Here is a 22,680-nt window from a genome sequence, read left to right as displayed (position 1 = left end):
GGTGTGAACATAAACGAAAAACTCCTTGTGCTGGATTGACACGCTTACTTTGAGCGCCTCTGTGTTTTCTCTGAGAGTACCCAAACATAATACACACCACAACAAGCCAGGCTTTTTGTGGCTTTGCCAGTGCTTGTTTCCCCTGCAGGCCGCGGATTCTAAACCCCCTGCATACAGCGAAATCACAGGAGCAGCCCCTTCCAGCGCGAGCCTCCATTGTCTTCTCCCTGCCAGCGGAGAGGATGTGGGGAACAAAAGTGAATTGAAGGTTGCGGCTCTGCGTGGCTTCATCCTGGCTCTGGGAACATTTTATCTCACCGGGGGTGTGGTCGAGTTCATATCCGAGAGGTGAAGTGCGCGCGCGGACAACAACATGCTCAGATAACTTTTTTACTGGCGGATTCTCCCTCGCACGGCAGCATGGAGAAGACGAGAAGGTGCGCACGTTGAGGCTACAAAGGTAAGATGTTTTGATTACGTTTCATGGGGTGACGTCACGCGGACCTAGTTTCCTGTAATACAACTAATGCTGGCCTACAGAGGACTGTTACTCTTTTCGGTCCCAAAACTCAAAATCTCCAAATTTAAAAGCCTTATTTTTTGCTCATATGTTTGGCTATAAGGTTTTAGACGGAGTCATTTCTAGTGACGGCTGAATGTTAAGGATGGAGACGACGTGGTAACACGTTTGAATTGTAAAACGAGGTTGTGAGTAAAAATAATCTGGAAAAAATATGTTAGGATACAGCACAAGAATATTTATGGAGGAACTGGTAACTCCATAAATTTAAAGCTTGGCGGTGCATGGGACAATTGGTGTATTTCTCTATAGGTTTGTTTAAAATGATAAATTACAGGGATTAAAAAAAGTTAGGCTACTTTGAGGTGTGTCTCAGACGACAGGAGAGGTGGGGGTGGGGTCACTGAAAGGGAACAACACACATCAGTGTAGAGCACTTTTGCTGCAGCTGATATTTTAAAATAGCCGCAGATATGCAGGCAGTGTTTAATGTTTCCTGTTATTATTCAGCACGTCGCAAATGTGTGGCTTTTTTCTAACTTGATTTCAGATATGCAGAGCTCTCAAATTGCTGTGTCTATGCGTGTGTAGCTTATTCAGGCCAGACTTTTGTTGCATTGTGGGACAGATTTTCCACTTATGAAATTATGCCTGCAAGTCCCAGAATGCAAGGCAGAACACCTGGACTGACACAGCTACTCATGCATGGGCCTGGAAAACATGACAGCGTTGAGAGCATGCGTACAGATTTGCAGATTCTGTTTGTAATTATTGATTTGCAGAATTTCCAATATCGATATAACTGTTTTTGATCATTTTTCTTATGTCCCAGAAGCCCTAGGTCATGCTTGACACTTTCAGCCAGTGTGCGGTTTTCAGCCAAGAGCACTTTTTGTTGGTGTAATTTAGGTCCATGCGTACAGTGGGAGACGTGAAGCTGTATGACTGCAAAACGCTGCTGACGTAAAAAGTAGCACTGATACAGCTGCCCACTTTCCTAGGTCCATGCATGACTGGGTTGTCCGGTCCCGTTTATTCTTAGAATTCTGGGACAGGTTGTTTGGTGCAGTGCTTTAAATGGGGAAAGAAGTGCAGGTACTCATTTAAATGGGGCCAGTGGGCGGAGCTAGGGGCGGGGCTAAGACAAGACATGCTGATACAGTATACTTATTGACTTCAGTACTAGTTGCAGCACATACTAAAAAACATGAGAAATACATTTCTATAAACAAAACAGGTTAATTTATTACACAAAACGAAAGCCAAATACTATATGTTCTGGAGTGTGCACAAACAGAAAGAAACAAGCAGACGTGCACACACAAAGCATTCCACACATTTCCTTTCATATACCTCCCAAGAGTGTCTCTATTCCCCCCTTCTCTCACTTTTTTTCGCACATAAAAACGCCCACAGGCACAAAGAAAAACATAAGCAGACACTCAAGCAAAAGAATCACGTAGGGTTAAAGCCATTTTAAACTCGTTACCTTCCTTGGCTTTCTTCATTGCACCCTCCTTACCTGGCTGTCTCGACTCCTGTGTTTGCAACACAGCATGATGGTGAACACTGGATGTTATGCAATGAGCCCACGCTGAATAGCTCAGCGGGGGGCTCAGCTCACCAGTCACCACTACAGAAGTGCCTTGGCTGTCAGAGACAGGTCACCAGCACTAGCAGCCAATGTGCCTACCGTTTCATGAGTACCGGTACTCTCCTTGGCAGTAGAGAAGCGCCGGTACTTAGAGTGATAAGAATAAGAAGTGCTGGTACTCAGTACCTGTGAGTACCGGCCCATTTAAAGCACTGGTTTAGTGTTTATAGTGTTTACATGAATCTACATGTCCCAGAATTCTAAGAAAAACGGAGCCTGGACTAACTATTCACGAATGGCCATGGGAAAGTAAAGTTGGGAGTTATGCACTACATAGAAGTATAACACATATCTGAGGCCACTTTGGAGTTCTGCACCCCCCCAAATGTCAAAGTATTGCCTTCTACTGTTTACCTTTTTCATATACCAGTCCTCCTTTTATTTAAACCTCTTTATTTTTAGCAACAAACACGTAGTAGATTGCATTGCACCATTGTTTGTGTTACTTCATTGTTTATCAAGGCCAGTCTGCAGCATTCCTCTCCCACCCTCAAGGACCTTCATTTAACCATCCTCGTCTTCCTATATAAAGTCTCTCGATCGGGCCTCCGGGGCGGTGCATAGGAAGCCTCTGTATTCGCTCCTTCTGTTCCACACCCTTCCCCACTTTTGAAGGCAACCTCTGTTTTCGTAGATCGTCTTTTTGGGTACCATGCACCAGTCCATATCCCTCTCCCAGTCTCTTTGGACCGGTGTCACTTCGGCCCCCCAATTGCGAGCTATATTTCTTTTTCATCATCCAGTCCAGAGTTACACCAATTTGTTCTCTCCTCCCCTAATTTGTCGAATCCCATACATTGAGCAGGCACCACTTGGCCGTATATGTTGCAGCACCACTCCATGAACCTTGCTCAGAGTTTCTGTTATGATGTCCCAATTAGATGGCCCATATTGTACAGAAAAAAAACGTTCCCTCCTGTCCGCAGCCTCTGCGGCAGAGTGGTTCCTCTCGCCTCCCATCCTTACCAATGTAGTGCCGGAGATATAAGCCCTGTGTAATATTCTATGTTGTATTAGGCGGAAAAGAGACCTAACAGATACCTCTCTATGGAAGGCACACCATTCCTCCTTTTTTAATATTGATTCATGGGACGGTAGATGCAAAACATGTTATTAGTTAATATCAGAGCTCTTGAGTTTTCCCAAGTCCACGCGTTAGTAGGTCTTTCAGTCCAGAGTTTTGATTTGCATTGGAAATCCTTTACTACTGGCTATCCAGTTAAATAAAATCCAGACTACAAGTCCCAGAATGCAAAGTAAAACTGGACTAACTGAGTTACTTATGCCTAGGCGTAGAAAAGCTGAGAGTTTTGTTATTATTTATTGACCTAATTAAATGTGTATAATGTGTGTATGCTCTCGCACTTTCTATTGTACCTTATATTGTCAAGTTTGTGTATATAATTATGGTAATGGTAGTTATTGTTATTTTTATGCAAAAATGAAACTCATTTACACAGCCCAGTAATGTACGTAATATACCATGAACATAATTATGTTTATATTTTCCCTAGAGCCTATACCATCGCTCTCTTTTATTTTAATGTTATTTTATTAGTGCTCATCCACCAATGGTCAAGACTGATTTGCATATGGCCAGGTTTAAACTGGGGTGGCATGGTGAGCAAAAAAATGATGGATTTAACCCAGATCTCTTGACTGAGGGTGAATGTTTTGATTTGTTCTGCATTCCGTCCATAAATTGTGTGTCTTTTGCTTCCTCGCCCTAAGTGCGCCGGGTATGCCCAGACGTGGGTCCCGGGCTCACTGTGCCACTGAATTCAATCTATCCTGGTTGAAGAGGGGTGAAACCTCAAAACCGGTCCTAGGATGCTTGTTTCCGGTCCAGGGAGGACCTGGCTTAGCAGTTCGGGCTGGACTGTTCCCATGAGGCACAGGATCAAGATTGATTTGCATATGGCCAGGTCTAAACTGGGGTGGCATGGTGAGCAAATGAATGATGGATTTAACCCAGATCTCTTGACTGAGGGTGAAAGCTTTGATTTGTTCCGCATTCCGTCCATCAATTGTGTGTCTTTTGCATCCACCGTTAAAGCCAACAGTGTGAACCTTTTTTACGCATCTCGAAATATTCCCAGGAAGTGGGGGTTCCTGGGCGTGGGTACCCTGAACATCTTGTGAACACCCCAAACTTACAATTTTGTCATTTTTTAAATAAACTTTCCCATGGCCCAGTCACAGATACTTTCTCTCTTCAAGTGAAGGGATTAGCTAAGATGAAGGGCACCGGGGTTTTTGTAAAAGTGTGATCATCATCGATGTAGAGGTGATGATGAAGGCAGAAGTTTGTCCCATTATGCAAAGTGAGATTTCTTGCTCTGAAAGCCTTATTTGTTTCACTAACATGTTCTCTATATACGTGACTGTTCCTTTAAAGTTGTGTATCACAGATATAGTTTTGGGGATAGTGCAAAATGTTCCACATGGACATATTATTTGTGTATTTTTCAGGTTTGAATCCCCTGTCTGTTAAAGAGAGATTTATGTTTGCACCCAAATATATGTATCAATCATAATTTCCACATTCATAGGTTAATAAAGCTTTGTTTTCTAGATTAAAGTGAACAATATGCATATTTGGAAAACCCAGGACATTAATGTTAGCACTTAGGTTTCTGGTTGGCAGAGGTATGCACCCTGTCTACGCAGGAACCACAATCCTTGTCAGAGTAAGCCGGTAACACACTTTAAATTAACCTGTGCTCCCCGCTGATAGCTATGCTCAGAGTAGTCAGGCTTAACTTAAGAGGCCTTGTGTAAAGTATTTGTGCACACAACACACAGTAACACTAAAAAACACCAAAAAAGGACTCCAAACCAGTTCAGAAAAATAGCCAATATTTTGTATGAGTAAAACAAGATCAGAACAACACAAATCCAATAAGTGGAAGTCAAGATATGAATTTTTAAAGTATAAACTGTTTTGTAGTGCTCAGAAACAAATAACGACAACTGGGGCTATCTCATTACGCTTGACCGGGGCAAATTCAAAAGTTTAGGCTGACTGCGATGGAGCGCAGTTTGGATACAGGGACCAGCCCTGATCTGCTGAAAAGTACCTTGGATGCATCGATGCCGCGGGCAGTGCATGGAGCAAGGATAGCAATGCACTGCTGTTGATCTCACAAATGGGGTGATGCATCGCTTTCGAGACGCGCAGAGTCGAGGATGCATCAAGAGTCAAGATGCAATGAACATCGGGGTGATGCATTGTCGTCAAACCGCTGGGCTGCTGGCGATGCTTGCAGCACAAAGTGATGTTTTTACGCCAAACCGCGCAAAGTTGGAGATGCGTTAGAGACTGGGGACAATGTGTTGCGCAGTCGGTGATGCAGTGTCTGCAGTTTGTGCAGTAGCGGCGATGTGTTGGTGTAGAAGGGAATGCGTTGGTTCGGACCGGTGCACAGTCGTCAATCTGTGGATTTTATGGGTTGCAGCACCGAAAACTCACTCCCAAGGGTCCAGGACTGGATTGGCACAATGCCAATGGGCAGAGCAGGACTCAATGCAGACCGAGTCCAGGTGCTGTTTGCAGGTTGCAGGTTGCAGGGTGTAATCTTGATATCCCTGAGACTTCAGAAATAGGAGGCAAGCAATTGGAGATACTTTGGTTCTGGGATGTAGAGATGCTGGTCCAGTCCTTCTCACTCCCAGGCAAGAAGCAGCAGGCCAACACAGAAAAGCAGGTCAGCAAAGTTGCAGTTACTCCGTGTAGTACAACAGTGCGTCTTACTCATAGAATGTCCTCAGTTCAAGTAGTGTTCCGATTTGGTGGTGTCAGATGTCTATTACTTATACCCAGTTGGGCCTATGAAGTAGGGCGACTTCAAAGAGATGCCTTTGAAGTGCACAAGACCTTGCCTACCTGCCCTAACTCCAGGCTCACAACAGGGCGTTATGCAACCCTTGTGTGGGTATCGGACACAGACCTTTCAGGTATAAGTGTCAGCTCCTCCCTCCCATCCTGCTCAGGATGACCCATCAGCATGCAGATGACCACTCAGTCCACCTACTCTTCCTTTGTGTGTGGCTACCTAGAGGAAATGCAGGAAGCCAGCTGTCACCCACCCCAGATGTGTATTCCAAAGACAGGCAGTAAGAAAATGGCAACTTTCTAAAAGTGGCCCTTTCAAAAAACAGCTTCACCATAAGTTGTGTTTTTAAATTGTGATTCCAGAGAGACCACATTTGGGGGTTCCATCTTTTCCCAATTATAAAATGTAATAATGCAATCTCAATGTCATCCTATGTGAGAGATAGGCCTTGCAGTAGTGAAAAACAAATTTAAGAGTGCTCCAGTATCAGAACATGCAAAAATTAAAAGTACTGTGGAGTATAATAGGCGTCAAATATAATCTGATTTATGGGGTGCAATGTTGCTGTATCTCACATATGACTGTAGTCTGTAGAAAGACCAACATAAAACGAATTGCAAACGTGAGTGAACAAACACATTCATGGAACAGGGTCAAGGATAATTTTCATATGGCTGGGTCTGAACTGGGGTGGCGAAGTGAGCTAAAGAGTGATGGTGGATTCAACCCAGATCTGTGACTGGGGGTGAGTGTCTGAAAAATTTCAGCACTCCGTTCATCATCTCCCTGTGTTTGCTTTGCTTGCCTTAAGTTGGCCCAGAAACGAGTCCCTTGCTCACTTTGCCACTGGATTCAAGGTAGCCTGGCTGATGAGGGATGTTAACCCGAAACCGGTTCCAGGATGCTTGTTTCCGGTCCAGGGAAGACCTAGCTTGGCAGTTCGGGCTGGACTGCTCCCATAAGGAACAGGGTCAAGACTGATTTGCATATGGCTGGGTCTGAACTGGGGTGGCAAAGTGAGCTAAAGAATGATCATGTATTCAACCCAGATAAGTGAATGGGGGTGAGTGTCTGAAAAGTTTCAGTGCTCCGTCCATTATCTCCTTGTGGTTGTTTTGTTCAAACACATTTATGCAACACATTTAAAAAGCCTGACCTTCTCCATGCCGCTCAGATATGGAAAAATAGGTTATAACCACAGCTGCAATTTGTTGGGTCAGGGACACGTCTGTGTCTACGATGATCCTCAAATTTTGAACTTCTTCAGACGGGATGGAACATTGGCTCATTGAGACTTGTCGGAGATTAGGAATCCAGTGCCAGATTGCCCTTTTAGTAAAAATAATTTCTGTTTTAGATGGATTACATATTTAATAATTGATTCTCATCCATCCGCGAACCAGGACAAGGCGTGTGGCCAAATTTGCTGGAAAGTCTCATTCTCACCTCCTAGGTGTAGCGGTATTTGAATATCATCTGCATACATGTGGAATGATAACCCTATACCATGTAGTAGCTGCACAAGAGGGAAACAGAAAGATTAAACGATAGGGGGGAAAGTGCAAAGCCCTCAGTACTCTCCATTTGAGAGAACAAAGTGGAGGCATAGATGGTGGCCAAGTCATCCTGTGCATGTGTGAATAGAGAGAACTGTTGGAAGAGGTGGCTAAACAGGAAGGTAACTAGCTCCTGGATGAGCATCAAGAAATATACTTATAATCACCTGTACTTTACCACTTAATAGAGGAGCTACCTACAGGAACACCAGATCTCATTTCCATTCCTCATCTTTCCAACCACATGCATAGATGTGAAACTGATTGGCTGAGTTGTCATCCAAAAAAAATCAATTTGTAAGAAGAAAACATTGTGGGAATAGCAGAGCTTTCTTCTTCATAGAAACGTTTCTTAGATTTTAGATCATGTGAAACATTTTTTCCCTAGCCAAGAGCCTTTTCAAACAGCTACAAAATCCTGTTCATAGCTCAGTGTGCCAGGTGCAGACTGCATCTGTCCATCCAATGTAAAGTAGCTCTCTTCCGCACTGTGACTCGACACACGGGTGCTTCGAGATGTGGGGGTGAAACCGTTTTTAGCCCTGAACAACTTGTAATGTAGAACAAAATCTAAGCAAGTAGTGATCGATGATAACTTCAAATGGCTTTTCTCCTTACATTGCTCATTCCAGCATTGTCAGTTCCTCCTCTTCAATTTTATGGCCCCTCCCTCACCGTTACCCCCATTGGTTGACCATGTCCTAATGTCATTGTTTCCTCCTAAACAACTGTTCAACTAATATCATAGTGTCGTCCATCCAAGGTACACATTTCCTCATTTTACCACATCGGTGTGACCACATCTATTTGCTGATTTTCTGGGGAGCTTGATGGTGTTTGCTGCAATGTTTTTCCAGTGGTGCTTGTGGTGGAACATCAATCACATGCGGTCTCGTCATAGACACTACAGTGTTGCAGTGGGGAGACACTTTGTGGGTGGCGTTGCTCTGTGGGATTTCTGGGAACTTCATTATTGTCTCCGAAGGGTCCTTTTGTGTAAAGACAGTTCAAATAATACTGGTGAGGAGATGTTGTAAGTTGGCATCAACTCAGCTTTCAAGATGAAGACATTGCCCTTAAAGGCCATAGGGCACTTTTTACGCCTGCCGAGTACGTACTATTTGTTCTTTTATGAAACGTGCCCCCGGGGCCTCGATTCTTAGTCAAGAGTCACGTTATTCCACAACTAGAAAACCGGCATATTTCGTAAATGTCAATTCAGTTCTTATTAGCGGAAGTTGTGTAATGCAACTGGTGCTGATATAAAGCGCTCCAATACCTTCGGGTCGAGTTCGCGCTATATAAAAAAATAAAAATAAAAAAAAGGTTGAAAGAAATCCAACTGAGCTCTAATCCTTAATACTCAGAGAATACGCTGTTTTATAAATGTCATTGTCTCTCATAGATTTGACTTAGATAAATGTAGAAGTGAAATCACAATTTGTTTTTGTCTGCACTGTTTTAGTTCTTCTGAATGTTGTTCTTTCTGGTTGGCTCATTTTGAGAAGCTGGCATGATAAACTAAAATAAAAGGGGTTTCAAAAACTATTATGGACGTATTATGATTTTAATGTACATTTTTTCTGCTGAAGTATATTCTGTTCCAAGAGAGTGGCATATGGCAGATAAAGGATCCCTATCAGGAAGATCCATCATGGTATAAACTCTCCCACAACCTAATCCTCTTGGCTACCAAATGTGTTCTTATCAGTTTCAAAGGAATTCCAGGCTATTGCCATCTGAGTTTCCTCGGGTTAGCCCACGGAGCAAATAGGCAGCGTCTGGGGAGGACCCTCAGATGAACAGCTCACCGTGCTTGCAAGTCTATAAATAATAAATGCTATCCATATAGAAGGCCAGGCACCCCAAGCCAGCTCCTCCTACCAATTTCCAGCTATTTTATGCAATCCCTTCCCTTTAAAATGTGTGTAGAGGTAAATGGGTTGATGAGGATCTTTACATGTGTTTAAATAGTTTTCTTTTCAAACCAGCATGTCTTATTATTTCATTATTTCCAGGCAGACAAAAAACTATTCTCACATAAGATGAAACCTAACAGAAGTAACTTAATTTTGTTTTGGGGTTTGATTGGTTCAGGTCTAATAAAGTCATTTTGGTATCACCTGCCGCCCCCCTGATCACTCCCACGCAGCGGACCTAGCGCTGATGGAGGGAAATTGACGACGCCTTCGGCGAGCACTGAGGCCACGCCCACTCCTCAGGCCACGCCCCCCGCTCATAGTTTAAAAGGCGCGCTGACCAATACGCGCTCAGAAGACTGCTACTCCTGAGGCGGAAGCCGGGAGATTGTTTGTTTGTCTGTGTTCATTTTAAAAACTTGCAACTTGTGCTTTGTGCATATTTTACTCACCTGCCGCCCCCCTGATCACTCCCACGCAGCGGACCTAGCGCTGACGGAGGGAAATTGACGACGCCTTCGGCGAGCACTGAGGCCATGCCCACTCCTCAGGCCACGCCCCCCGCTCATAGTTTAAAAGGCGCGCTGACCAATACGCGCTCAGAAGACTGCTACTCCTGAGGCGGAAGCCGGGAGATTGTTTGTTTGTCTGTGTTCATTTTAAAAACTTGCAACTTGTGCTTTGTGCATATTTTACTCACCTGCCGCCCCCCTGATCACTCCCACGCAGCGGACCTAGCGCTGACGGAGGGAAATTGACGACGCCTTCGGCGAGCACTGAGGCCATGCCCACTCCTCAGGCCACGCCCCCCGCTCATAGTTTAAAAGGCGCGCTGACCAATACACGCTCAGAAGACTGCTACTCCTGAGGCGGAAGCCGGGAGATTGTTTGTTTGTCTGTGTTCATTTTAAAAACTTGCAACTTGTGCTTTGTGCATATTTTACTCACCTGCCGCCCCCCTGATCACTCCCACGCAGCGGACCTAGCGCTGACGGAGGGAAATTGACGACGCCTTCGGCGAGCACTGAGGCCACGCCCACTCCTCAGGCCACGCCCCTCCTCTCTACTTAAAATGTGTCAACACAGGAAGCGCAGCGGACGGGCGCAGCGGGCGCGCCGTCAGCGCACCGAAGGCGCGCGTCCGGGCCCAGCCGGCCCCAGGCCCAGCCACTCTGCCCATTTTAGCCAGGAACCACCGGACCTACTCCCGTGGGGAGCTTCTAGCCTTAAATACCCAAAAACATCCCTCCTGCACGCGCATCCTGAAGGGTGATAACCAATTCACAAGATGCACTACCTGTAACCCCGCAGATCAAGACCCAGCACACAATGGCCTGCACCTAGGCCTACTCAACTGCAGGTCGCTTGTGAAGCACTCGCACGAAATTAACCTTTTAATCACAAACCAAGCCTTAGACATCTTGTTTCTCACTGAAACCTGGCTCACCCCTAGCAGTGGCCCCGATATCGTCCTCGCACTCCCCCCCGGGTACCTTATGTGCTCGCTGAATAGACCAGAGGGTAGAGGAGGTGGATTAGCAATAATCCTCAAGGACGACTTTACCTGCAGAATATCTGACTGCAACATCAAGGGACACGAAAGCTGTCACTTCGCTATTCAAATTTCCCCAGTTACCTCGCTGTCTGGAACGCTGGTATATCGCCCCCCGGGCAATCTAGCAGACTTTCCGAACAAAATCATCGAGCAGACCTCCATTAAATGTACGTCTTCCACCAACTACCTACTACTGGGAGACTTCAATGTACACTTCTTGGACCCGGTCGACAAGCAGGCCTGTGAACTGCTACAGGACATCACCTCCATCGGCCTTGACCTAAAAAACCCACAGGCCACTCATGAAAGAAGGCAACTGCTCGATCCCATCTTCTCAAACATCCCAGACCTGAAAACCCTTGATCACATCCCCCTCCCCTGGACTGACCACTTCCTGGTCCCCTTCGTATGGGACATCAACATCCCGCCCCCTCAACCTCCCAAAACCAGAACTCATACCAGACGATGGCAGAAATTGGAACCAGACGTATGGGCAGCCAAACTCAGGGAACACGTTCCCTACCCTTCTCAAGACACCATATCAGCGGACAAGGAATTTAACACCTGGGTCACCCAATCGCTTGACGCAACCCTGCCTAAAATCAACTCTCTGAAACACACCAAGAGAGTTAACCCTTCACCCTGGTATACCCCTGAACTCAACCTTTTGCGTAAGGTTTGCAAAAGGAATGAACGCCTCTGGAGGAAGGAAAAAACAGAGGAGAAAAAAGAAACATTTCGTACCTCCGTAAAATCTTACAAAAAGGAGCTACGCAACACCAAAATCGGTTTCTACGAAAGCAGAATCATAAATGCTGCCTGCTCGGCCCACGAAACCTACTCCGTTCTTAAAGAACTCCTCCACGCCCCTGATCCCCCACTCAAACCTCTCGATCCTAAAGATGCAGAAAGCAAATGCTCCAATCTCGCCACCTTCTTTGACGAGAAGATCCAAAAAATTCTCCTGGCTATACCCCCCCCTGAACCGGCTCACACGGATCGGGATCTTACCATCTCTACCACTAACCCCCCCCATCCGTCTGACGTCCCTCGACCCTCCCTGGATGTCTTTGGCCCAGTGACAACGGAAGAGGTAGGGGCAACTTTGGCCTCAATTAAAAGTGGTTCCCCCCTCGACCCCGCACCCCTCCGCTCCCTGAAAAAAGTGTCTAGCACCATCATCCCCCCCTCACGGCTCTGATTAACTCCTCCCTTTCGGAGGGCACAGTTCCCCCTAGCTGGAAAGCGGCAGCAGTTAAAGGTCTACTAAAAAAACCCTCTCTAGACCCTCAGGACCTCTCCAATTACAGGCCCATCTCCCTTCTCCCAGGAAACAGTAAGATCGCTGAGAAGTTAGTGAACAAACAACTGTCACTTTTCCTGGAGAGCAATAACCTATTAGGGGTCTCCCAGACAGGGTTCCGTCCAGGTCAGGGCACTGACATCGCCCTCCTGGCAGCAGTGGACAAGGCCAGAAGCATTTTGGACACGGGAGGATCAGTGGCAGTGATCCTCCTGGACCTCAGTGCGGCCTTCGACACTGTAGACCATCCCACCCTAATCCAACGACTGGGAGAAATTGGATTAAGGGGTATGGCCCTGAAGTGGCTAAAATCTTTCTTATCAGGCCGTTCCTTCCAGGTTTGGGAGAACGACAGCCACTCACCTATCATCCCCCTCCGCTGTGGAGTGCCGCAGGGCTCATCTTTGAGCCCTACGTTATTCAACGTGTACATGGCCCCACTGGAGAAGAGAGTTGGTTCGTTCGGCGTTTCAATTATCAACTACGCCGACGACACCCAGTTGGTAGTAACTCTCTCACATCCCCATCACGCCCCCTCTGATCTCCACAGCTGCCTCTCCGAAGTCCACCGATGGATGAATCTCTCATCGTTAAAGCTGAACGGGTCAAAGACCGAGATACTCATGCTGGGTCATAAGGGGCCCTCCCTGCCACCTCACCTCTGGCCCAATTGCTTGGGTGACCCTCCCGCTCCCAAGGACGAGGTCAAAAGCCTAGGCGTGTGGATCGAGAAGGACCTGAGCTTCAAAACCCAGGCAAAAAAGACGGCAGGGACATGCTTCGGTCTCCTCAGAGCCTGTAGGAAGATCTTTCCCCTGCTCCCCGCTAACGCAAGGAAGCTCCTCATTCAGGGCCTCATCCTGGCGAGATCTATCTGGGAGCTCCTGAAGCCACCCTTAACACGTTGCAGAAAGTCCAAAACGCCGCTGCCCGCCTACTTACGGGCACACCGGCTAGATCCTCTGCCAAGCCAGCTCTCAAATCTCTACACTGGCTTCCAGTCAGAGAAAGGGTCGCCTTCAAAGCCCTCTGTCTGGCCCACAAAACCCTCAACAATAACGCCCCCCCCCCTTCTCAAGGAACTCTTAATCCCCTACAAGGTGGAAAGGGATCTCCGGTCCACCGGAGAAAATTTCATCTCAGTCCCCAGAGTCAAAAAAGCCAAGACCGGTGGCCGTCGTTTCTCGGTCCACACGGCCAAATACTGGAATCACCTCCCACGAAGACTGAGGACAGAATCGAATCACCTCCAGTTCAGGAGATCATTAAAGACTCTCCTCTTCCCTCAAACATAATTCTTTAGACGGCTGAAACCCCCTGGAGATGCAGGTTAGCGCTGGGATGCTCATTGGGTTACTACGCGCTTTACAAAACCTTTAAATAAATAATAAATTTAAATAAGAGTTGTCCATTGCTAGGAGTTTGGACCCGGGCCGGGGAAGGCAAAGCCGGACCCAATAGAGGCCCGGGTAGAACGCCGACCGGCGGCGGGACCCCCCGCGCCCCTGTAATTAAATTACCTGCTAGGGCCATGATTGGCCCGCAAACAATGTAAGCTCCCCCCCCCAATCAGGGGGCGAGCAAGGAAGGCAAGGAGGAGGTTAAAAGAGGAGCCAACGGCCCCGGAAAGCACATTTCAACTCTGCTCCTGGCGAAAGAAGAAGAAGAGAAGGAGGAAGCGTGTCCTAATCCAAGACTACATCGGCTGGAGCAGCGTTGGGAATCGAGCCTCCACTCCCACCGGATGGAGGACGCGTGTCCTTACCTGAGGCCAAATCAGGGGAGCAGCGTATGGAAGCAGCCTCCAAACCCGCCGGAAAGGACGACTGAGAGAGACCAGGTGGCGAATCAGCCGCTTTTACCTTGCCGAAGGGGAGAGAGCAGCACCGGCTACAACGTGTGCAGCAGCGCGCCCAGAATCCTTGAGCCAAGCGGCTGGGCTCGAAAGCCGACATCGAGAAGGGCTCCCGGAAGCTCCAGCATCGCCCGCAGAATGCCTACACTTCCCCCACTGCAGCGCACCGGAGGTGCGGTTTTTCGCGCCTTTTTTCCCAACCGAGGGAGGACAAAAGGACGGGGCGAGGTCGGGAGATTGAAGAGGAATGGAACACCGTCGGCAGGAATCCCAGCAAAGGAGAAGCGACATCCGTGGGGGAGGAGAAGGAACGAGGAGAAATCGACATGCTGGACAAGAAGCAGGGACGTTGGCGAGGAGGCGACGAACAGAGGCTGGACGGTGCTAGCACCTGGAGCCAGAACATCGGTGTTTGGCGCTACCAAGCCATGTCACGGGGCTCTAAGGGCCGATGAGGCTGCAGGCAGCAGGCTCGCGACAGAAACACCTCGAAGCAACACAGGGGATCGGAAGCGACACAGCCAAGAGGCAAAAGATTGCGCCCCGGTCTCATGGGAGGTGGCCAGATAACACGCCGTAGGACGGGTCGGAGTGGGCGACGGTGCCCCCGAGGATGATGGCGTTATCACAAGGGGAGCACGGGCAGGGTTTTTCCATAACAGTAAATGGACCGGGGTGGGTACACATAAAAGCCACTGTGAAGTTGCAGAATGCATATGCAGCCGGGACGGGGTGGCGGCAGTGCCACCTAGTGGCTCCAATGCAAAGGGAGCAGGAGCGATAGCTCAGAGGCACTGTCGTCAGCCTTGGGTGTCGCAGGTCCCTAGAAGGCAAGGGTTCAAACCCCAGCAGTGGTGGCAAGGTCATGATGGGTAGAGCAGCCCAGAGCAATAATTTGGAGGCGAGGTCAGGGTGGTTTTGAGGCACAGGCCTCCCTACTGCCAGGGTTCAAGTACCATCAGTGGAGGCAAGATGTTACATGGTCGTCCTTTCGCTTCAGAATATACACCAATTTATTTTGGAATAGATGGAGATAGTGCCCAGTGTCCCAGGTTGCGCAAGTGGTATTACGCTGTAGTGGCCGACTCGGTGTCGAGGAGGCCAGGTGTTGAGCCTCGGGTCAACTCCTTGCGGCTGTTATACCGGACTAGAGGCACTCTACCCGGGCCCCCATGGGGTCCGGCTTTGCCTTCCCTGGCCCGGGTCCAAATATTTACATCTAGGCTGCATTAAAAGCCGCACCGAAAGAATTACCGAATGTAATACCTATAGTGTGGAAACCGGTGGGAAGAAGGAAAAAAAAGCGACATCTGTAGGCTGCTGCACTGCGCTGGGCTCACGTGCATGCTTGTTTAGTTGTGTGCGTCGACATTTTAAAGGACTATTGTGCTTGTAATTTTGATCTGCACGCGTGTCAGATACGTTTACATAAAGCTAACTATATGTTTAGAAAAGGCATCTAATTTTGTGAAAAGCTTTGTGCTCTTGCTGGCATTAGCAAACGGCGTCAATGATGTGACACATTAAGGAGGAACTGACCAGGTAGATAGTTTGGGTGTTTATATGGTGCAAACAGTCTCATACGTCACTCGCACGCATCCACGGCTAGGGCAACTGACTTTGAAGCTGAGAGTCCAGGTTCGAGTCTGGCGGGAGGCTCCAACATTTTGCGATTCGGAGTGAATCACCTAATCTCCCTGTGCCTAAGAACGAAAGTGCCCATCTGTAATACACTGGTGCTGGTGCACAATACCAAATCCCATTTACTGCGCGCACTTTTCCTTAGCCCGCAGGAGAGCTCAGTAAAGATAGCACTTTCCCGGTGCTCTCATGCCTGGAAATGTAGAGTAGAACGTCAAGCCATCGTTGCATCAAACGTGCTACATGCCTTGCACTCCACCCCACACGGCGGCGATGAATGTGCACGGAAGTTCAATCCGTTGTGTTGCTGGCTCGGCTGCGCTCAGGAATCAAAGGATGAATGGCGCAGAGAAAACCTAAAGCCTTTCAGAAGTCAAGTTTAGAACTGCTCGATTAGAGGATTAGCGACAGCACAAGGGATGGATCACAACCGGATTACGGAACTGATGGACGGCTGACTGAGTCATATAGTTGTGTACAGCAACAATATTAGTCGCAAATAGTTTTCCAGCTCAGGATGTCATAGTAATGCCGGGTGGGGTTGCCCCTGTGCGCGACACGAAGTGGTGCTGGAAAGTGTGGCACGAGCAGGGAGGCAGTCATGTTTTCCGCCCGGACGGTCATTACCCTGGTACACAGGGAGGGGTTAGCCCATTCGAGGGAGTAGAGGGCTTTAGTGAATTTGTAAATAAGGAGTTGGGCAGCTGGCACATGTTCTAAAGCGGGTTCAGATTGTGAGATGTCCCCGCTATGTGTTATGCGTGTATGCGCACGCGGGCACAGTATGGCAATAAATCTTTGGAAAGCGGCCCTGACTGTGAAAGTGACCCAGGCCATTGTACAGAAGCGCACACCGTGCACACTTTCTGCAAATTAAAGGTGACAGGCAAAACAAAATGCCTTCCGAACGATAGTCCAGGGGTTGCTTTGTGCGGGTTGATGACGCCAAATTAAGACAGCTACCCCGGTGCATGTGTTCTTAGTTTCCTGTCATTCAGAATTCTCTGCATGGCAAAAAATATCGTTGGGAAAGCAGGTGCATGGTTAAGTAATACACTAACTGGCATGTCTGGGCAGGACCAGCGCAATTGTTTCTTTAATCAGGATATTAAGATTAGAGAGTAACGGTGGCCTAATGGTTAAGGTATTAGAATCTCACTCTCAAGGTTAAGTGTTCAACTCCTGGTGTTTTAACGTATCTGTTCTGCTCTTGATATTATCCACCACCCAGGCAACTATGTAAATAGACCAAGCGGAGTTAGCATGGGTGATAAGCAGGATAGCTTGGAAGGTTGATGTCGGGGATTCGGGCCAGACCATAAAAAAGAGCCCCGCAACTCTACAGGCACAGGTTACAGCTTGTTGATATTCTTGCTGCAAGGGGCTCGAACCAGGCAGAGCACAAACCATACTAGGATAGCTAAGTCAGTTAGTTCCTGTGTCGTGTCAGAATGATCCTGGCGGTACTCGTTGTTGGAATAAAAATATTGCAACAGTGAGCCATCACCTCTCAGCAAAGAACCGCATGATGTTAACTACAAAGTATGAGTATTTAGATAACACAGCGCATACCATGAAAAGGATGTCAAAGCACTTCGCATCATACGCCATGGCACAGAGACGGGCAATCACGCCTGGGTGAAACAGGGGTAAAGGCAATGTTAAAGAAGCCAAAAGACTACAAGCAGTGGAAGTCACACGTCATCCATACTGATAGGCAGGACAGTCTAGGAGTGCTTGTGGGGAAGAGCAGGAACGCAGAACTGTAAATGAAATAGCATAGCTGGGAGTTTCTCTTGGATAAGGAAAATCGAGTTCTACCCGAATTAACCCTTTATTTGCAGCATTAAAACTATGCTGTAAGGTATACTTGGGGGTGTATATGCGTTCTACGGCGCAAGCGTATAGCTAACAGTTTCAAATTACGACGGTAAGTGAAGTCATGAGAGAGCGGGAATGAGTGCATAAGCCGTCCGCCCAAGGGAGCATTAATAAAGGACTGACTCTCCGAAGAGAGCATGACCCGAGCAGGGTAGTACAAAGGCAACCCATGTTCTTTGCGAAGGTCAAATTAAGACCCGGGTGAATCCGGATTGCGGCTAGATGATGGCCTCTGTAAGAAAGAGCAGACCATTTCTGGCCATGCCCGGTTAAAAGCATCAGAAATGTACCAATACCGCTATGGCTATAGCAATCCTGATGGCCATGGAAACACTTACACATCAAAGGACAGACTCCAGCAAATGGGCCTGGTGGTGGGAGGGTGGTCTTCCTGCAAAAACCCCGTTGTTACGGGTACCACTCGTGACACCCACAAGCATAATGTCCAACCTCAGGAACGTCTGACTAAACCAGTGAGAAAAGCGGGGCAGCGTTGGTAAGGTGAGCAAGCTTTGACCATACAGGTGCCCTTGCGCTTTCAAGTACTGCGGAAACAGGACACAGAATAGAGGTCACGTCCATCCCAGTGGTTAAAGTATAGGAAGAACATGCTTTGAGACAGAATACACGTGCATCCCTATGAAGAAATGGTAAGTTATTTTGCATAGCGCTGGATTGTTGCAAATGGAGGCAGGGAATCTCTGACCGTGAAATGCATAACTATCAGCTCACAGTCCAGGGCAGGGTGACATATTCCTACAATTTGGGCAGATGAATATGCTATCAATCCACAAATACGTTTTGTGATTTACTCCAGGATTGTTCCTGGAGTTGAATGGCAAAGATTGGTGTATGGGTAGGTGTGACTTACTCTTGTCATCTTCAGTTTACTCATGCACTCCAAGAGTAAGCTAGAACACTCCCAGCTTACTCCTTGACTGCTCCTAAGATTCAGGAGCAATCCATGAGTAAGTTACACCTTTTAAATAGGGTGCTTGGAACTCAACACTAAACCAGGAATAATGCAAGAGTAAGGCACACAAATTCACAGCAAAATATAGGGGAATCGGATCCTCTGTGTTCAGGTTGAAGCAAAAACAATTCCCCTAATGTTTCACTTAGGAAAAGCTCTTCCATTCTACCTACTATGCACACTAAGCGTAGTTAGAGGCCGAGAATCTATATGGGGTAGGAACAATCCAGAAGACAGCTAAATATCACCATGGCCAAAGCATACAAGGCCCAAGGGGGGGGTTCATGCGACACAGGTTCATAAACTTGTAGGCGCCGGGGTACCACCTGGTAGATGGGTTACACCGCATGGGGCTAGAAACGGACAGGTTCCGGCCGAACATCGTAGGCAAACTCGAGCAAAGGGGTTTCAAGTAGGTCGCAAGTGTAGCCCGTGTTGTTTGGGGGGAGCTCCCTCCGATCGAGAAACAGTAGGGAGCGTGGCGGAGCTAACACGAGGAAGCTAGTAGAAAACGAAATTACTAGAAGTTAGATGAAAGGCTCGCACAGTGTCCTTGGGATGCCTCACGGCAGGGGCACTGGGGGAGCCATGGGGCGGCGTGCCTCCAGAGAAAGAATAGAGATGACACTCCCGCAGGACCCCGGGGATGCCTTACGGCAGGGGTACAGATGGAGAAGATGACAAGGACCCAGCCGCAAGAAAATAGAGCAGATGCTCAAGTAAGGTCCTTGGGATGCCAAATGGCAGGGACCCCTGGGAGAAGGGAGGGCCCCGAAAGGATACAGGACGAGCGGGACGGCACTTGCAGCCCGGGCAGGTCCAGAAAAGGACACCCCCCAAATCGGTAGCAAGTTGAAGCCTAGACCCGCGAATCGAAACCCAGGGAATGGGGTCTCTTCCCTCCTCTCCCAGGCAATTGGGGTGGCTGGGTCCAGAATGCAAATAGAGAAAAGACAGGGAACACTAGATGAAAGTTAAACATGGTCATTGAAGGACTATGCTATGACAATGAGTTTTGAAATTTGAAATATGAAGATTTCATGTGAATAAAATGTTTGTTGTATAAATAAAACTGCGACCTTTTCAGGCACCAAGCAGTGGTCAAGTGATGATTAAGGGAAAAGCGTACAGCGATGGCAACAAACAGGGGGGAGTGGGGAGGCAGTGCTCGCCGCCTGGAAGGGGTTTGGACCCGGGCCGGGGAAGGCAAAGCCGGACCCAAAAGAGGCCCGGTTAGAACACCGGCCGGCGGCAGGACCCCCCGCGCCCCCGCAATTAAAGTACTGGCTAGGCCGGTTAGGGCCAGGATTGGCCCCCAAACAATGTAAGCTCCCCACCCCCAATCAGGGGGCGAGCAATGAAGGCAAGGAGGAGGTTAAAAGAGGGGCTAACGGCCCGGGAAAGCACATTTCAATTCTCCTCCTGGCGAAAGAAGAAGAAGAGAAGCCCACCCACCCACACCTAAGGATACGGGCGTCGCAGCCATAGGGGGGAAAGGGTAGCAGAGCTAACATGAGGAAGCTTATAGAGAACGAAATTACTAGAAGTTAGATGAAAGGCTTGCATAGTGTCCTTGGGATGTCTCACGGCAGGGGCACTGGGGGAGCCATGGGGCGGCGTGCCACCAGAGAAAGAATAGAGATGACACTCCCGCAGGACCCCGGGGATGCCTTACGGCAGGGGTACAGATGGAGAAGATGACAAGGACCCAGCAGCAAGAAAATAGAGCAGATGCTCAAGTAAGGTCCTTGGGATGCCAAACGGCAGGAGACTCCTGGGAGAAGGGAGGGCCCTGAAAGGATACAGGACGAGCGGGACGGCACTTGCAGCCCGGGCAGGTCCAGAAAGGGACACCCCCCAAATCGGTAGCAAGTTGAAGCCTAGACCCGCGAATCGAAACCCAGGGAATGGGGTCTCCTCCCTCCTCTCCCAGGCAATTGAGGTGGCTGGGTCCAGAATGCAAATAGAGAAAAGACAAGGAACAATAGATGAAAGTTAAACATGGTCAATGATGGACTATGCTATGACCATGAGTTTTGAAATTTGAAATATGAAGATTTCATGTGAATAAAATGTTTGTTGTATAAATAAAACTGCGACCTTTTCAGGCACCAAGAAGTGGTCAAGTGATGATTAAGGGAAAAGCGCGCAGCGATGGCAACAAACAGGGGGAGCGGGGAGGGAGTGCTCGCCGCCTGGAAGGGGTTTATGGTCATATTATGTTCCGGATTGGGATTGAGGCTGCAGTAGTTTTGAGCACGTGAGCTGGAAAACAAGGAGATAGAAGAACTGAATTTACTGCTCACCTACATATCCTATATATGTGTAACTGGCTGGATTTTGGCCATGCCTGAAAGAGTTAACGTACACTATGTTGAATATCTTCGATTACCATGGTCACCTGGTGACCAGACACAATGAGAAGTATCCCCACAGTAGAAGCGATGTGCGGGTCAGGGGAAGAAGGGCACCATATTTCATCAAAGCACATGAGACTGACACCAGTAAAAAATAAAAAATAATAATAATAAAACTCCTCTTATCTATAATTAATTTAGACAATAACACATATGTTCAGGCCTTTAAGTGGGGTGAAAAAAATGGGTGTGGGGGGTCTCGAAAACGAGCATGGACTACGTAATTATAGGCATGGCTTAAAACGTAAACTAAATTTCTGTGATTTCCATAGTGTGCTACCTGACTGGATACTGGTGTCTCTCTGAGCTTTTGGTTATTGGATCCAGATATGTAACACAAAAACTTGACAAACGCCTAAAACCAGCCGGGACCACTGGCTTTGTCAATGGTTGCCTCTGTGTGTCCAGCAGGGAGGCCAAGGATTGGATGGCCATGTATTCTGAACTCGTTTTTTGACCCACTGTCAGGCACTGTGAGAAACCCGCACTGCCTTCAGCCGCAGTTCCAGAGTTCTCAATCCTGGCACTTTGAGGCGACTCAGTTCAAAGTATACAGAACACAAAACTAATATGATACATGAAAAAAACCCACAACATCCTGGATATAGCTAGCACCTCAACAGAGTGCAAAATTAAGTAAAACATGTGAATTATAAACAGAAACTAAATAACTGACATGGACTACTTTAACGTTTTTTACATTAATTGATCAACAGTCATCAGTGTTATTACCAATAACGTTAAGGACATGAGGACGGGACACGATTGGGACCTGTTTTAATGTCCATTTTAAACTAGTACTGGGTCTGAGAGTGAGACCCGGAGGAAACCGGCCCACTTAAAGCCCTGTGTATATTTTAAGGGATACAGTGCAAAAATCCCAAGTCTAAGTAGCTTGAGAAGACATTGTCTTGAAAGAAACATTTTTCAGCTGCTTCAGTGCACACAATAAAAATGCATGTCTTTATATTGAACTAGTCTCTTTCAATTCCATAACGGGAGGGAACCCTTGGAATATGTGCACTAATACACACACACATCAGTTATATCAATGCTTGGTGCCAGGGACGGCTCCTCCGTATGGGCGCAGGAGGAATCACCCCACTGCTTTCTCACTGTGAGAAGCAGAATCATAAAATGGTATTATAAATACCATTATCTGTTTCTGCTTCTCACACTGCGAGAAAGCAGAAGGGTGTGGATGGGGGCGGGCCTACTCAAGGGCAGGGGAGGAGTGGCTTGCCCACTGCTGCGGGCCCTGACTGTTTCGATCAAACCAGTCATGCGCACTCTCTCATTTCTCCATGTCGGCTGCATGCAGCCTCGATGGAGAAAACGGCCTCCCCATAGACGCCTGTGTGGTCAGTGTCCCAACCAATCATAACGCTGCCAGTGATTGACTTAGGAGAGGGGAGGGAGGATCCTGCTTCCTGTTCCTGCGGAGACAGGAAAGCAGGAGCAGACCGAGCAGTGAAGACATGGGACACGGGCAAGGTACCTTTTTTTAAAATTATTTAAACCCCCCCTTCCTCGCGACCACTCGAATCCCCCACACCCGATCCCGACCCTG

The 22,680-nt window shown here is 47.8% G+C and overlaps 1 protein-coding gene across 1 annotated transcript in view; it reads left to right on the top strand.

Annotated features, from left to right (window-relative positions):
• Positions 1 to 357: 357 nt before the first annotated feature.
• The window catches only part of LOC146816680 (adhesion G protein-coupled receptor F5-like), an 873,687-nt gene continuing 851,364 nt past the window's right edge, over positions 358 to 22,680 (top strand). Inside the window, exon 1 of the mRNA XM_085610573.1 lies at positions 358 to 460. The gene's annotated coding sequence lies outside the window, so the exon portion shown is untranslated. The remainder of the gene's footprint in view (positions 461 to 22,680) is intronic.

Source organism: Triturus cristatus, chromosome 6 (genome assembly GCF_964204655.1).
Source record: "Triturus cristatus chromosome 6, aTriCri1.1, whole genome shotgun sequence".
Taxonomy (NCBI): Eukaryota; Metazoa; Chordata; class Amphibia; order Caudata; family Salamandridae; genus Triturus; species Triturus cristatus.
Note: the sequence above shows the minus strand (reverse complement) of the source record. Positions and strands in the feature narration are given on the sequence as shown.